Source organism: Cricetulus griseus, chromosome 5 (assembly GCF_003668045.3).
Source record: "Cricetulus griseus strain 17A/GY chromosome 5, alternate assembly CriGri-PICRH-1.0, whole genome shotgun sequence".
NCBI classification, from domain to species: domain Eukaryota; kingdom Metazoa; phylum Chordata; class Mammalia; order Rodentia; family Cricetidae; genus Cricetulus; species Cricetulus griseus.
The window spans coordinates 91,763,873-91,781,926 of record NC_048598.1 but is presented as its reverse complement, the minus strand read 5'-3'; the positions used below and the strand labels follow the sequence as shown (position 1 = coordinate 91,781,926).

At 37.9% G+C, this 18,054-nt stretch overlaps 1 protein-coding gene, 1 non-coding gene and 1 pseudogene across 25 annotated transcripts in view; all 3 read left to right on the top strand.

The window, feature by feature from the left end:
- The window catches only part of Nrxn1 (neurexin 1), a 1,056,958-nt gene that overhangs the window by 683,302 nt on the left and 355,602 nt on the right, over positions 1–18,054 (top strand). The window lies entirely within an intron of this gene.
- LOC107979450 lies at positions 12,481–13,579 on the top strand (annotated as a pseudogene).
- On the top strand, positions 12,784–12,890 carry LOC113835975. Its single transcript, XR_003485876.1, has one exon. It is a non-coding gene; the product is annotated as a U6 spliceosomal RNA (small nuclear RNA).

Below are 18,054 nucleotides of genomic sequence, written 5' to 3'. Positions count from 1 at the left end.
GCCATCGTACAGTTATGTCTCACTTAACACACACTAAAGCCCTGAAAATGATAAATACAGTGCACATTTTATAACTTTGGAATACAAGGCTAGGGGAAACTACACAACCTTTTGAAGATCACAGTGCAGGAGGAGTAGGGAGTTCAGGTCTGTTTTGCTACCTTCCATATTCTCTAGAGTTCTGCAAGCTGCCTCACCATGAGTACAACTGACACAGGGCACAACATGCTAAGTGAAGCAAGCCAGACCCAGAAAAATGTGGCCTGATGTCTTTCATCTGTGGAGTATAACCAAGTCAAATGTATAAAATCAGAGGGAAGACTGTAGCTACCAAGGACAGAAAGCAAAGGGGAAATAAAGAAAAGATACAAAGTAAATGTGCCATAGTCTTAATAATTCTGGGGATAGGATATATGGCAAGATAATGGTAATGATGCTTACTAATGAACCAGAAATTTCCTTAGTGGTTCTAGGTGCTGCCACTGGACATACACAAAAGGCAGCTATGTGAGGAGGCTCATGTGTTTGGCTGAAGTAATAATTCACTCTATCTGTGTACAAAAACACGTCACACACACTAACTATATAAGAACTTTTAATGAATCACAGCTTGAATATCGGAATTCCATAAATGAAATTATTTCACAACAGTTTTAGAGGGAAAATTCTCCAACCTATAACTTGGAAATCCCTAGCACAGATTAACAATGAAAAATGGAAATTCTGGGGACTTAATCAGAGTATGAATCTAGGTCTGACTTTTATGAAGACCTAGAATTGGCAATTGAATCTATGAGCACTTCATTTGCCATGAGTAACTGGAGATGGCCATGAGTCACTCCAAGTCCAGGCTGCTATTATATGACCTCTCTTTACTTAGTAGCTAATTAAGGGGTCTTTTTTTGTCTTTAAAAATAATCACATGTAGGACACCTCACCCTCAGTGAAAGTGTGAGACTGTTTCTGATCCTTTTAGAGCTGACAAATCATATGATCATGATAAATCGGAAGCCAAGTAAAGGGGACATTGCATATATTAGAGGAGACTGTACCTCAATGTGTTCATATATAAATTTTTAATATGTGGCTCTGGTATAATTGTGTGTCATTCATGAAACTGCAGGGAGATGACACAGGAGGTACAGTGCTTGTTAAATTGCCACACAAGTGTGAGGACATTGGATCCCAAGAACCTACGTCTGTAATCTAGTTTCCTTGTGAGGACATGCAGTGGATGCAGATGAATACCCAGAAGCTTAAGGTTACCTAGTGTGGCAGGTAACACAAAACAACAACAAAAACAACAACAGTGAGAGGTGACCCCATTACAAACAAGGTAAAGAGTGAGGGGCTAACCCATTCCATCGTGTTCTGACTAACAAGCATGCCACGGCATAGAGTAGCCGCATTGACCAACACAACTGTGTGTGTGCATACATACAGAAAACACACATTCTGCACACACACATACACACACACACTCATTCAAGAACAATAAAAAAAATAAGAGGATTTTTTTTTTCTGACATCCGTATAAAGTGGCTCACACCCACCAATGACTCCAGTTCCAAGGAACCCAACATTTCTGTCTGTGTTTCTCAGTCACCTGCACTCACACAGACATACAGACATGACTTATGCATGGACACATACGTCAACACAAAATAAATGTTCACAAAACAAGGAAACTGCACAGGTACTTATTAGGAAAACGTACAGTACTGTTTATAAAGTTGAGAACAATAAAAGACACTATAGCCCTTGATCTTTACTTCTGTTTGGTACTCCATCTACGCCAACACTTCTGCATTTTCATTGTACTAAAAAAATGTCAGCTTTAGAAGTTAGAAATCCAAGTCTTTTTCTATTTTAGCTGAAGTGTGGGAGGAAGGGCACAAAGAGTGCATCAATTCTGAATTTCTGCTAATATAATCAGTGGCTTGATTTGTATTAAAAAATGTAAATGTTTCTTTGAAATCTGACTTGGCCTTTGAGAGTGAAAAGGTACTTACTGAGAAATCTGCATTGACAGAACAAATCCTACTTGCAAAGTAGAAACTGATGTCGTTGGCTTGAGTAGATCTCTAGTCGGCTGTGAAATTCATCATCTTTTATCCATAAAATAGCTTCTCCTCTGAATGACAAAATTATTTCTGAGTTGAGTGTTTGCCAGATGAAAAGACAAAAGACTCAGTGTGCACACCTAAGCAACTGCATCAGGATGAATTTGAAAGGGATTTTTTTTTTTTAAGGGTCACGCATACTGGCTTTCTGAATTAATCAGTGGGAATATTGCTTTAATAAGCCAGATGGCGTTTTCATTTGTGTCTTTAGTAAAAGCCCAATGCCATCATGACTTCAAGAACAGTTCCTAAAATACTGAAAGATTTCACTGATATTTGGGCCTCATTCAGAGTAAATATTTTAGGATGCTGCCAGTTTTGTCTTTCAATGTCCAATAGATTAAACTAGTAGATCAATGTTTAATTATGTTCTGAGATGGAAGTCTACAGTCTTCCTCTCATTAAGTATGAGATTTAGTTTTTAAAAAGTCCCTGTCAATTTTGAATAATCAAAGTGGGGATTACCTGTAGCATAGAAACATAAGGCAGTAGGCATGGCCAATTCTCCCAAGCAAAATTAAAGTGAAACCAATTGGTCATAAACAAAGGAAGGAGGTATTTTTGTAAGAGTCTATTATTTCAGGGAAGAAAAGAAAGTGGATAGGTAGGTTTTTCCCTACTTTACTACCTGCAAAGGGAAGAAACACAGGGGATTCCAGGTGAGAGAAATCTCATTGTCTTCCATTTACTGAAACAGAGCAAGTTTGCTTTTTGCAAAGCAGGGCTATCATGATGATACTGAGAAAAACTCAGCCACAGATGGGCTGTTTCATAATTCGAGAGCTACAATTATTAGACATAACTTGTCATTTGACATGAACTAATTTTATGACAAAGGATATTTTCGGCACTGGTTATTTAATATTAATGGTCCCGTTCTGATGAAAGGAATTTTGAATCTATTGGCCTAAAGTTATGATTTATATTCTAAATTCAATAAATAAGATTTTTCTGATCTCTAGTGTGTATTTATTATAGTGTTTAATTTTACATCTAGCTATTGGGCTATCACTGGAATTGCACAAACAAATTAAATATTAGGTTACAGCCCACAATAGCTGTTTGGTTTAAGGGCCCTGGATATTTAATATACAATTGTATATTGGGTTTTAAAGATCTGCCAGTAATTTGTATTATAATTTAGCTTCTTCGTTAAAACTTGCAGGGAATATCATCAGTTATCTTCAGTGTCTTAAGAAGGAGCAATGTGTGGGTATGTAAGGCAGCCTTTACTGATTGCTTTCTCAAGTTGTACTGTGGATATAACCTAATTTTAGTTAGTAAAACTCTTACAATTGGATGGATAAATAGCTTTATGAGGATGGGTATACATTTATTCCAAATTAATATTCACTGAGTACTATGGTAGGTACCTTCCATTTCATGAAACCTGACTAGGAACCATTTTAAGTTCACAACACATGAAAAAAAGGAAAAGAAGAGGTACAAAAAATAGAGTTTAATTAATAAAGTCTGGCTCTATAACTCTGTATGGTTTTAGAGTTCAAATGCAAGGGGACATTTTTATTTATAGAGACAGAAGTGTTTGAACTTGGGTGCTGAGAAGGGCTTCTGTTGGCTCCTAGAGTATTTAAACTCAAGGCACACATGTAAGCAACAAGGATGGCCTGTATCTAGTTCACTGCTTCCGCTGATGGTTATCCTGGGTCTTTCTTTTCATTTCTTTTAATATTCTTTGCTCCTATTTAGTAAAAGGTAGTTTACAACTCCAGAGGTTCTAGAAAACTTTAGCCCTTTCAGCTTCTTCATCTCATTTCTAACAGACTGATTTGTCCTTGATCTCTATGGAATTGTTTGAAAGTTTACCAATATGCAGTTTTCATAGACTCTGAGACCAATGCTGTTCAGGTTAGGGTGGCAATTTACTCCAGGTTTCCAGTTTTGAAAAGGATTCTGTCTACAATGGATAACAGGAAAACACACTTTTCAGTTTCCACAGTCATGATGAATGTAACCAGTTTTCTCAAAAGGCTTGATTTATTTTTTTTAGCTGTATATTAATAAATCTATGGTTGTAATCTTCCATGTCAAAACTTTCAGCTAATTGGAATAAGTTGTAAATGTTCACATTACTGTTGTCATCTAAAAAAGTCCTATCTGATCTGAAGCTGTATAGACAAAATGTCCTAAGATTATAATCCATGCCCAATATATTTACAAAAGAAAAACATTGTGGGGTATCACATTTTATTTATTGGTTTGTTTGTTTGAGACAAGTTTTCTTTGTGTAGTCCTGGCTGTCCTAAAACTCCCTCTGTAGACCAGGCTGGCCTAGAACTCAGAGATCTACCTGCCTCTGCCTCCACAGTGCTGGGATGAAAGGTGTGTGGAACCGTGCCTAGTCTGGGGATATCACATTTTAGAAACAGGCAAAGGTGTGAAACATTCCATCCAGTAGTGAAATAGACTGCCATAAGGTACTCAACAAGGATGTGAAATTGGAATCTTTTTTTTAACTAAATCCTATAAAAATTTAAGTGTCTCTTCTCCTTTTCCCATTCGCTGGTTCTCTTGTGTTGTCAGAGTAAGTCATCAAATGTCTCACAACAGGTGACACTTCAGCAAGTTGCCAGGAGTGTGAAACTAGATACTTAACTTTTCCCTTGTAGAGGAGGAGACTCGGCAGCTTCACTAACATACTGGCCCATATAAGTCCTCTGTAATAAGTCATCTCAAACACAAGCATTACTTGATAATTCTTTACACAAATGCTTAGTTACCATATTAAATGTATAGTGCAATGAAAGATGTGAATGAATGCATGAGTTACTACAGCCAGATTGTTTAGATTTGACACTAGGTAAACCACCTGACCTCTTAGCACCTAAGCTTTGCATTTTTGTATAGTGCTGTATGTGCCGTAGTGATAGACACCTTAAGTTACTACACAAATACAGAAATGGAGTAAATAGGCTAAAAAGAACCTGGGTTACTGAGGGTTAAACAGTAAAGCACTCTAGTGTGTCTGTTGTGATTGCATAGTCTCTGTTACCAGTGAACGGGGCTGAAGCTCAATGATATGGAGAAAGCAATCTCCTTCTTGGCTGTGTTGTAAGCATCTCCCTTTGTACTTCGTGTCTAGCAATACTATGGGATTGTCTTCGGCTCCTCAGTCCAATGTGGTTAGTTCCCAAGGAAAGGAATAAGGCCAGTTGCCCACTGTGGGCTTGTGTGTTGACCTCATCCATTCTACTTACGTTGTTGGCCTGACTTTGTCACCAGAGCACAGGGAGACTACACTGGTTGTCTACGTGCATCTCCCAGTGGTTGTACCATGCAATCAGGGAGACACACATTAGGACATCTTTCTGTGTTCCACTCATTGATCCACATGGAGTAAGTGTGGAGACAGCTTTCTTTCCCAGAGCTGGAGGGCGGTACCATGAATTCTGCATATACTCACATGTATGGGCACAAGCACTCCTGTGCTTTTCAGCCCTAAAGCAAGTGCCATTTTCAACACCCAAATATCACTTGCATGCTTGGACTATCGTGATCTTAACCAATTTACTTATAAAGCTTTAAAACTTTAGATGATGTCATTGAAATTGAAAACAAACAGTTGCTTTTGTTAATATTATTATCTTGTTCTAATTTATCTTTATTAATCCATAATGCCAATTCTTCAGAGAAAATCTCTTTATATATATATAAAATGATGATTTATACAGAAGATGATGATTTATACAGAAGATGATATATATATCATCTTCTGTATAAATCATCATTTTTTGTTTTCTACTACCCTAATACATTTTATTTCATGTTCAAGGTTGGATGATTTGTAAACTTCCCAAATAGCTATTTGATGGTATGCTTCCTTTCATAACGATCGGTTTCCTCACTCAATCACATTAATATTCCTTTGAAATCAATCTCTTGGCTTTGTCATCTTTAAGTGCTAATTGAAGAAGTTTTGTATTTGCTTATAATTAATCATAGATGGTTGAAGAAGGTGGGAGGTGGGGTCTGTCTAAGGCATAGCCATTTGAAAAGGACAGAAAACAGAATAGAGTAATGACTTACTAAATGGACACTTAATAGTGCAAAAACAACAGACTTACTAAATCTATCTGAGAGGAAGAATCATAAACACTATTCACTAGTAGATTTAGAAGTTAAATTTTCTTTTTAACATAGGGCAATGGCTAGGATACAAAATCATCTTTAGAATTCCCTTATTCAGCAAGTCAATGAGAAATACAAAATACCTCCTGCACAGAATAGGTTGCTATAGAGAGTAAATCCCCACTGGATGGGAAGGGATGCTGATACAAAGCAAATGCTCCTTAATGTGTTAGCACTGGAGACAGCGTGGAGCAGAGGACAGTTCTAACTGACCCTAAAATGCCTCCCCACTGCCATGTACAGCTCTCCAACTTTTGCAACATTTTGAGAAGGAAGAGACGTTGCAATCCTACCAAGCCAGAAGTGTGAAATCTGTATATAAAAGATAAATCCATAAATCAGGCATTTCCTGGAAGTGTCTACATGATTATGTAGCCCAATTCCCCAAAGTGCTAGCTCAGGGGTCAGATCAATTTTGAACGTAATGAAAGGATGGCATTTTCTCCTGCATTATGCCAATATCTTTTGAAAATTTCATATCTACAGAAGACAGGATCATTACATTTGAAAAGTGGACAGACTACCTGGAGAGAGCATGTATTATGTGAAAGAAATGTTCATTTCAAAAGGAAAGTTTGACTGGCTTGGGGTTAGCCGCAGAGATACCTCTTAATCATGAAAAATCACTTTTAGAAATCTTCCAAGAGGCAAAGAATATATTCACAGACAATCAAGCTACACCCGTTTTAAAGACATTACACGTAGAATCAGACATTGTAAACACATTAGGGATCAAATGGTTAATGCAGTGTACTTACTCAGCAGAAATGTCATGAATCCAGGTCTGAGGAAGCATTTGGTGGTAAAGATGAGTTCTTTTCCTGGGAAGAAAAAGAATGGTAAGTGGAACATCTTTTCAGGTTCTGTGGACAACTTGAAATTGCTAGTTTAGCTTTACAAGTAGAAAAAGTCTAATAGGAATCTTGATTACCTTTCTGTTTCAAGATTTTAAAAATAACTTGGAAGTGGGGGTTTCCTATCTTGGAATGATGCTAATCGTATTGTTAAAATCTGGTGTGTTCAGAAAGACAGGAGCTGAGATGTGCACATCAAAGGAAGAGGGGACCAACCTTGAGCCTCTTTGGGCAGTGATCCCTGAAAGATGTCAAGAAGCTGCTATTCATCTCACCTAACTAAGCCTTTAATTAGGTCGCACTGCTTGGCTAATACCATTGTAAAACGTTGAACTCCTATTTGTTCTTCAAGACCTGCTTCAAAAGGTTGGCTTTTAGCAAAGCTTTCTCCCACACTAAGGAAAAAAAAAAAAAAAAACCTCTTCTGCAAACAGCTGATGTCAACATTATAAAAAGTCACTTTACAGGGTAAACTACTCTAGTGTAGCATCATCAGCTGTTCTTGGGATTTGTTTTTCAAATTTCTCAAAAACATTATTTTTGTGTGTGGGTGATTGGGGATGCACATGCTAGGCCACTAATGTGGGGACCAAGGACAGTTTTGTGGAGTGATTCTCACTTTCCACTCTTACATAGGTTGGTGACCTCAAACTCAGGCCATCAGGCTTCCATCACAACCTCTTTAACTATGGAACCATTTTCCTGCCCCCAGGAATTAGCTTTCCAGTATTGTTTGTTCATTTGTTTTGTATATGGATGTTTGAGACATGATCCCAGTATGTAGCCCAGGCTCACATTGGATTTATAATTCTCCTTCCTTGTCTTGTTGAGTGCTGAGGTCATACACATGCACCATCATGTCCTAGATTCTATAGAAAAATTAATCAATGAAATAATGACATTTTTGGAGTACATATGACATATCTGTCACTTAAAATATTCTCCCTTAAGTTCATTTTCCCTTTTGGTGCTGATGATTGAAACTGGTATCTCACACACGCTAAGCAAGTGTTCTTCAACAGATTTGGACCCTGGTATTTCTTGATTCTTAAGACTTTACTCTATTGCTTTGAATTGTAATGTTAGAATGAAAAGGGAATATAAACTTTAAAATACAACAGATCCTGGTTTGAACTTGGAATTACCACATACTAATTTTATACAACTTTCATATAATCTTGTTGAGCTTTATTTAGTTCTTGTGTCTTTAAACAAGTATTTTACATACCTATATCTGTTATACATATATATTGGTGGAGTTATATGAAAAAGAAAAATTTGTAGGTACCAAATGATAACTTCTTATTTACATTCACAGACAACTTGTTAACTCAGATTTTGTCCATGGTTCCTTCACTATCAAAGATGTTAACCACAGCTTTTATGATAATTGCATGAAGTCAGTACTTGGAAAGTGACTTCCCTCATGCCCAGGTCTCCTTTGTATTGCAAGACAAATGGATGAGTGACAAAAGCTAGGGGTATATATTATGTAAGTATCATGGTTCTGTAACTTAATATAATGGTTTTATAATTTACCTGTGCTGATTGCACATTTAGTACTGTCTTAGTCACTATTCTGCTGCTGTGAAGAGACGCTATGACCAAGGAAACTCTTATAAAGGAAAACATTTATTTGAGGACCTGTTTAGTTTCAGAGGTTTAGTGCATCATCAGTATGGGCAGAAACTTACCATCAGGCATGGTGCTGAAAGAGTAGCTGAGAGCTACATCCTGTTCCACAAGCAGAGAGATTCTGGGCTTGGCAAGGGCATTTGAAACTTGAAATCAAAGCACCCTCCCTCCCCGACCCATGACATATTTCCTCCAACAAGGTCACACACTTCCTAATCCTTTAAATCCTTTCACATAGTACTATTCCTCGGTGAATAATCATTCAAGCATATGAATCGATGAGGGCTACTCTTATTCAAACCACCACAAGAAGACATGAAGTCTTCCACTTATCTCCCTAGAGTCAGAGGAAGTAATATCATTTCTAAATGTATTCTCCTGGGCCCTGCGATTGTTTTAACAGGGACATGATTGTACATTTTAGCATATTCTGATATTTTAGGCAGATTTACAGGTGTGTTGTATCTAAAAGACATGAGGGTGAATTCCAGGGATATTACTATGGCAGACCAGTGATGCTTTTCCAAGTTACTGGTGAAGCTTTACCCTGTTTTCCAGTTTTCTTCGAGTTCAATAAGAACTGAAGATATACCCTGTTTTGTAAAGTGATCTACATTGCAGTTGTGTGAGAAATTCTCCACTGCCTTCAGATCTGCTTACTCTCAAGAGAGGAACTCCTATCTCCATTGAAATTTTAATATATTTTTGTCAGAGTATTTTAGAAGTCAACTTGCAAACCTTTCAAAAGACTAATGTGAAATTTAGAATTTAGCTTAAACCATGACAGGATAAAATAAAATTCAGAAATTTATGAAGGTGTTCTATAATAGAAGATTGAATTAGGAATTATTGGAGTGCAAATACAAATTTATTTTAGCACTCATCTTTGTAGAAATACCATAAGCAGTAATAAATAGAAGTTTTCTCTAATACTACCATTTCTTCTGTCATTACCTTGTAATACTGAGTATAGGAAAAAACAAATAATATTGAGTAATGATCATTCATTGTTAACAAACTTGCCTTGAATCATGTGTTAGAACTGGAGGTAGAGTTTTTTTTCTTAGTCTGTTGTAGTATCCCAACTCCTTATAATAGGAGTATGAAGAAGAGATTGCCATTTGAGTGAAGGGTATAATTTACAATGTTCAAAGTTGACTAAAACTAAAGAGATCCAAACTCTAACCATGATGAAGCAGAGAGACAACAGGTCTGGAAAACAGCAAATTGAAAGAACAGGACCCTGACAGCAGATGTGAGATATCTACATAACACACCCTTTTTGAAGCTTTAACACAGAGGTGGGGTATCCCAATCATTTCTAGACTTTATTTAATAAAAGTTTTATAAACCCATGTCTAGGGATTGACCAAACTGTGGTTCTGGGGAAACCATTCCTTTCTACCCTTTCTTTGAAATTTTGCTGTTGTCCCATCTTTTAGTTGCTAGTAATAAGATTCTACTTGCACAAACTGAGGTTTAACCCTTCCTAGAATAATTTGAGATTTTTTAACAAAGGGACTGTTTGAAAACAAAATGACATTTATTAACCAATTTCTTCAGTGATCTGTAACAATGTCCCTTGGGGAGAAGGCTCTGTTCTGTTTCTGCCATCAAACATAGATGGGGCTGTCCCAGCAAAGCAGAAGTGCTTTCTCCTTTGTCCTTATCCCAGATTCCATTTCTTAGGAAGTTCTTGAATTCCACTTCCTTCTGACACCAACCTGTCCCTTCCACTCTTTCTCTTCTTACATTATCTTTGTTGATATCTTTTCCTTCACAATGAAAGGGCTTTAAAGATTTCTTTAATTTTTATTGATGTGTGTGTTTGCACATATGTGGGCATATGCACTGTGACAGATGTGGGTATGGGATCCTTTGGAGAGAGAGTTACAGGAGGTTGTGTATTGTGGGAATTACCAATATGGAGCCAGGTAAAAATACAAGGGTATTTATTAGGGAAAAGCCTTACTTACAGAGTGACCTAGCCAGCCGGTGGGGCAGCAGTAAGTACATCAAGCTGAAGATGAAACGGAAGAAGGGGCCGCCACGTGAGTGCCCCTCACTCTTAAACCTTTCCTACAGCACCCTGACCATGCCCTCACAGGTGTGGTCAGGCACACCTGTAGCCAGGCCCTAGCAGGCATGGCTACAATGTCCCCTACAGTTGTGAACTACTTGGTGTGGGTGCTTGGAGCTGAACTTGTTCCTCTGTAAGAGTAACACATGCTCTTAACTGCTGAGCTATCTCTCTAGCCCTCCCAATGAACTCTTCAGAACATAAGATCATATCTAACTTATGTTCAGTTCTTAGCATATAAGAGATACTTATTCAATACAGATATAAATAACTAAATTATGATTTGTCATCCAGTGATTTCTTTATAGTTTATAACAGAATGTGAAATATCGTAAATCTCTAAGATAGTTGTTTACCTGTTTTTAGACATTGAAAATCATTTACAGTTTTTGTTATTGTTAAAGCATAGTGGAAACACTGAGGTGTACACAGAAAATAAAAATTGGAGATAACATTTATTTGCTATATAGTAATATGGCTGGTTATTTAGGTAATTAAGGCCTTGTAAATTAATCTTTTGCACTCATCTTATCTTATCCTGTAAATCTACCCAGTCAATGGAAGTGGGTATATAAACTCAAGAAACACATTTTGGAAAAGGCTATCAAAGGATCCAAATAGATTTCTTTCTTTTAGAAAGCCACCTGGGATCACACACACTGTCTGCACAGACACTGCGGCTACTCTAAACAGCCTCTTAAAGTTAGAGACAAGTTATTAAATTAACAGGGAGTCAGTTTTATTCCTGTGGAAGTGGACTGGCTAGGGTTGGCTGAAAAGACATGTTAAGTTTACTGGAAGAAGTGGAGATGGAGAAAATGTGGAAGCCCTCCTTGTAGCCACACAGCTAGCCTGCATAGAGCATGCTCACACTACTTGAGACATCATACCCAATGCAGTGAATTGGTCATTGAACATTCCCTATACATCAGGGAGAGCATCACTCTGATGTCACTGTTTCTGTCTTATGGATAGGTTTGATTTACCAAGACAGAGTCTTGCCAACCTGGAATGTATAATGTAGACCAGGCTGGACTCAAAAATAGAGACCTGCTTGCCTCTCCCTCCTGAGTAATGGGATTACCGCATGCACCACCATGCCCAGCACTTGCTGCCATACCATTTTCTGCAGTCATGTCATTCCATGAAAGAACCCTAAGTTTTCCTACTGTGTTATTAATTCCTAGATCTTGCACCGTATCATGTACCAAATCAGACATTTTATTTTGTTTTGGCACACAGAACACCATCAGAGTGCCTTCTTCACATTGCTTATTAGATCCTTGCTGTCTTGTATCTTCACAATAGAATGCTACATCTGCCTTCCTTATATACGACCATGCAGACACTGACAAAACATAGCATGACATAAGGCTCTGCACATTAGGCACATGAAATTCATGTATCTACTTACTTCAGAGAGATCTGTAGAGGGAACTCTGGATTAAAGGCTAGCCGTGTGTGTGTGTGTGTGTGTGTGTGTGTGTGTGTGTGTGTGTGTGTGTGTGTGCGCGCATGTGTATGCACATAAAGTTGTTTGGATTTGTCAATCAGAACTGTTCAGAGAAAAGGTGTCAAGAGAAGTCTATAGTGAAAAACCAGGTGGTGATCAGGATCCAATTGAGTTAGATGTGGGAAGATGATAGTCTTAGAGATGGAAGAGAAGCATATGGACATCCGCAAAGCCAGAAGTGGGGTGAGAACTGAGGGTAAAAAACAGAAGTCCTTTAGTGTAGGTACCTAGAGGGACACTGATTATGGATGGATGTGTGTCTTTAGCAGGATTTGTTCCTTTAGGTTACATTAGCTTCTCTTTCTATTGAATGAACTGTATTCATTTCACTCTCGTTTATCGAGGTCACCTTCTCTTCTAGGCAGTGTATTTCTCCCTCGTCTCCACTAACTATACTTCTAAATGACTTAAGGTAAAAATATGAATCAAATGCTCACTTTGGCAGCACATATGCTAAAATTGGAACGATACAGAGAAGATTAGCATGGCCCCTGCGCAAGGATGACACACAAATTCGTGAAGCGTTCCATATTTGTAAGTGGACGATGAACTTACAAGCTTCGTACATTCTATGAGAAGCACATGGCCACAGAAGTAGCTGCTGATGCTCTGGCTGAAGAGTGGAAGGGTTATGTGGTCCGAATCAGTGGCGGGAATGACAAACAAGGTTTTCCCATGAAGCAAGGCGTTTTGACCCATGGCAGAGTGTGACTGCTGTTGAGTAAGGGGCATTCTTTCTATAGACCAAGGAGAACTGGCGAGAGGAAGAGCAAGTCTGTTCCAGGATGCATTGTGGATGCCAATGTGAGTGTTCCCAACTTGGTTATTGTAAAAACAGGAGAGAAGGACATTCCTGGACTGACAGATACTACTGTTCCTCGTCGATTGGGACCTAAAAGAGCTAGCAGAATTCAAAAGCTTTTTAATCTCTCTAAAGTAGATGATGTCCGCCAATATGTTGTGAGAAAGCCTTTAAACAAAGAGGGTAAGAAGCCCAGGACCAAAGCGCCCAAGATTCAGCGTCTTGTTACGCCACATGTTCTGCAACACAAATGGTGTCGTATTGATCTGAAGAAGCAACGAACAAAGAAAAACAGAATATGCTAAACTTTTGGCCAAGAGAATGAAGGAAGCCAAAGAAAAGCACCAGGAACAGATAGCCAAGAGATGTAGGCTGTCCTCGCTGAAAGCTTCTACTTCTAAGTCTGAGTCCAGTCAAAAATAAGTCTTTAAGGATAACAAATGAATAATCACACAAAATGAAAAAAATATGAATCAAGTTCAGGTTAAGTGGGTTAAGACTTGTGTCATGGAGAGTATTTAAGGGATTTCAAAAGAGAGGTTCTGAAGCTGCATAAAATGTGCCCTCCAAGAGTGTCTGAGCACTGGCAGATGCTGTACCAAAAGAAAGAAATTTGTCCAAATACTACTTAGCCATGCATTGCCTAAGTTAGTCACAGGGCTCTCCTATACCTGTGTAGGGGGCTGACAATGAACTTTAGCAAAGAAACTGGTCCCTTTTGACCAATGGCTAGGAAGGAACATCCAAATATGGCTAAGTTGATAGTAATACATTTTGCAACCTGTGTAAGGATGAAAATGACCAATGGCATTTTTAATCAGAAACTGGTGACATCTGTCTCCAAAGTCTCAAATAGTATACTTTCGATCCCTACATCTTGTCACAATTGCTTCCCTCGACTGAACAGTATAAACACTGCCATGGCCAGTATGTAAGTAAATAGGTGGGACCACTTTGCAATGGGACTTTATTGGTGGATGTTGCAGTTTCCATTTGATACTTTCCATTTGTCATAAGGTATGTTCTTTATTTTGCTTCTCTCCAATTCTATTTAAACATGTAAAAATTAATCTTCACGCAAAGGAAACAAACAAACAAAACAAAACAAAAAAGAAAAACTGTTGGGTGGGATCTGATCCTTAACTTCAGTTTGCCATCCTTTTGTTTGAGTGAAGAAACCGGCATCTAGGACTCTCAAGTCAAATGGTATAATCTGCTGTGTGGCTGAGCAGGTAGGGCAGCTTCCACTATCTATGGTGTGGGTGAGGCATCTGACATCCTGGTTTGAAGCACTTATAGACTGCCATTAGGACTTGATCAGCTGGCCCCAGCACAGTGGATGAGAACCCACACTGCCACTGGGGAAATGAGGGCTGGAGGTTCTACAGAAATTGTAAATTCTAACAGTCCTTTTCAGGCATTGCAGTCTGGATGAAATGCAGTACTAGAATTGAGTGTTCTGTGACCTAAGTTCCTTGACACACTACAGTACTTGCTCTTTTCAAATCAAAGCCAGCTTGGATTTTGTTAGACACTTTTCCACTATGGGAGAAATATTAGAACACCATGTTTTAGAAAATTGAAAGCTCATCTCTTAGCCATCCAGTCAGCTTTCAGCCAGGTTAAATTACTCCTTGCTGGTCCCAGAAGAAAACCCAGGTGATATATAGGAGGATGTTTTTTCTAGGACACAGGAACCCCAGTGATGAATGCTTCTCTCAGAATGAGTCAATGGCTTGCAAAGGAACTGGGCAGGACCTGGCCTTCCTGGTCTCTCTCTGAGGCCAAGTGTGGCCTGCTTGATAAATGCCTAGGAGTCTTCCCATGTCCTTCTAGGGTCTACCATAGACAAAGGAGATTCCCAAGCAAGATGGTAATAATGCAGTCTTAGGCTAAAGTATTTTTTAGTTAAAGTGGCTTCACAGGTTTCAGTGGGAGCTGAAAAAAGAGGAATGACTTAATGAATGCATGTGTCTAGAAGGAGAGATAAAATGCAGCTGGGTTGTTTGTTGAAATTGTTTAGTTGGTGTGCATGGGAAAACATTTGCTCTCTTGCTTCCTAACATTGCATCATTTTTTTTCTCCTTTAATTCAGAGATCTTCAAATGTGTTCATTCAGTTCCAGAAGTAAAATGAAATCCCTCCTTTCCCTCCTGCAATAAGCACCCACTGGCATAATTACACTGAGAATTTTTTCTACTATCTTTGTAGAAACAGAAATATGTTGGTGTCACGTGGCCACATTGCATTCGATGGTAACAGTACCTCAGCTGCAGGTCCTGAGCCAGAAGGTAGCACTAGACAGGGTTCATTTGACAGCCTCATTTGCAGAGTCTCATCAACCAATCGCCTTGGCAACAGCACACAGCCAAAGCACTTTCTGAGTCAGCCCCATTCATTTATGGGCCCCATCTTGACCGAGGAAGACAAGATTTTGCCGATGTTGTTTGTTTCTTTCAAACTAAATTTAGTTTCTGTGTTCTGCTAACCCAGTGTTCTTAACATACTCTGGTGTCCTTAATACCAGATATGAAGAACCCACACAACAGGCTCCCTTCTTTTCTGGACACCCCCTTGTATGCTACACTTTCCTATAAACAGACACAGATAATTGTGAGATTTTTTAAAAAATAATAACTGGTAAAGCAGAAACAAAATTACTATCGAAAAATAAGTAATTGTCCTAAAGGGAAATTCCACCAGGAAAGGATACACAGTCACCCAGTTTCTGTGGCTTGTTGTTGACTTTGCTTTCTGAATCCTCAGGCAAGCTTTAATAAATCATAAATAATACATCATCATATGTGTTTACTTTTTTCCTTTCTCTTAATCTTATGGGGTTTCTGTTTTGTTTTGGTTCTCGTTTTGGTGATGCTGAAAACTGAGATCAAACCCAAGGCCTCACTAATATTAAGTAATAGCCACTATAGAACCAAGACCCCAGACTCGCTTAGGGACTTCTTAAATGCCAAGCTCCTCCAGTTCTAAATTTCTAAAGTGGAACAAACTTTGTGTTCAGTTCAGCTTTTCCTTCTACATCCTCTCCATGCCCATATCATGTGATGACTGGATCAACATCAGTCACCTTAAGATTTTCATCTAAGTTGCTTCCTTAATGTCGATCTCATTGCTGTATTTTGCCCATGGCTTTTCTCTTTCTGTTTCCATCCGACTCTTCATTTCTCTGCTAGCAGAACCATCATAATCCAAGCATCTGTTTCTTATGACTATATAAAACAAATCATTTCCTTAAAAGATTATTAGCCTCCAGTGTCATGCCCCCTTAAGTCCTCTTCATGGATTTTCTTAGAGACCCTCAGTCTTGGCATTGCTGACATCTGGGGATGGGTCTATTTATTGGGGGACACTCTGATGCAATGCAGAATATTTAATTACATCACAGGCCTATACACACTTGATGCCAGTAGCACTTCTCTTCCATCTATGACAACCAAAATATCCCAGACATTGTCAAATGTCACCAGGGAGCCCGAAGGTTGAAAGTTATAGCTTTGACCTCACTGTAAAGTACAACTTCTAGCAAATAGGTTTTCAGTGAGTGCTGAGAAAAGGACTGTTTGTGTGGTGCAAAATAATTCTGTACTGTTTAAACATGTGAGGGAAAGATTGTTGTGAGTTCTTGTTTTGACTAGATATTAAAGCCTCACATATACTTGGCTTGTTTATCAATAATATACAATTTTATTTCAGATATCTTCTTTGTTATGTTTACTCTTTTCTCCAGCAGTTCACTGAACTTTTCCTAGAAAAAGAGTACCTTATATTCTAAATTTAAATTTGTATTCTGTATAATTTAACACATCTGGGCATGACCACCCAGAAGTCTTCCCAAGATATCAAATGAAAAAAATGTAATATCAGTAAATAATTTTTTGAATACCACTTTTTAAATGGACAAAGCAAACCACAACATATGGGAAATTAAATCTTCTTATCAGCAACTAGCACTTATTTTCATTTGTTTAAGATGTACTTTTATCTAACATGTGGTAGACTGTAAAAATGATAAAATATAGAAACACAGATTAGAGCATCTCATTATAATTCATGTATACTCTGATGAAGATTGCATCCTAGAATCAGATGGTAGGATGAAAACTTGACAGACAGGATAATTTTAGTGATCTTCCTTCCGTTATAGTTTCCATCTTAGGGAGATAACATTTGTTAATATCCAGACAATATGAAGACTGGGCCGTGTCAAATCAAAAGAATTCCTTCAAATACTGTTTCATATCTACAGTGAAGTAACATGAATGCCATTTTGGAAGACTATAATAAAACGAACCCAGCTCCTTTCCCTGGGCTATTTTCCAGACTTTCCAATGCTAATGGGATAATAAAATTCATAGAGGCGTATTATACTTATTGTATAATTTGGGGAAGAAAAATGTAGGAAGAAAAGGCACCATGTGATTAATTTCCAATTTATGAAATTATAGGAATGGTATTAAATATGAGTAGAAAACACAGTGGGTGCTCAGAGATGAATGCATTTGAATTTGTCGAGTTTCTTGTTTCATTTTTACTTTTTTAAATATACTTGTTGACAAACTACTGGACCTGCAGTCATTGAGATGATGTAATAAAGAAATCCATTTAATGTTTAGAATATTATTAATTTGAAATATTTAAATGAAGCATAAGTTTCACTCACCAACCATGAGTATAGAAAAAAATAAAGAAATGAACTTCTGCCTATATTTAAAAGAAAGGAGAAAGCCATACTATTTCTTTAAGACTAAAAATATTTTCTCTCTTATCAAGTGAACACTGAATTATAAACTCTAATTTTATCTTAGTATTCATAAAGTATTGTGAATGCATGCGTGCATACAATAGTAACTCTTTTAAATATTTTCTAATTACACATAAAT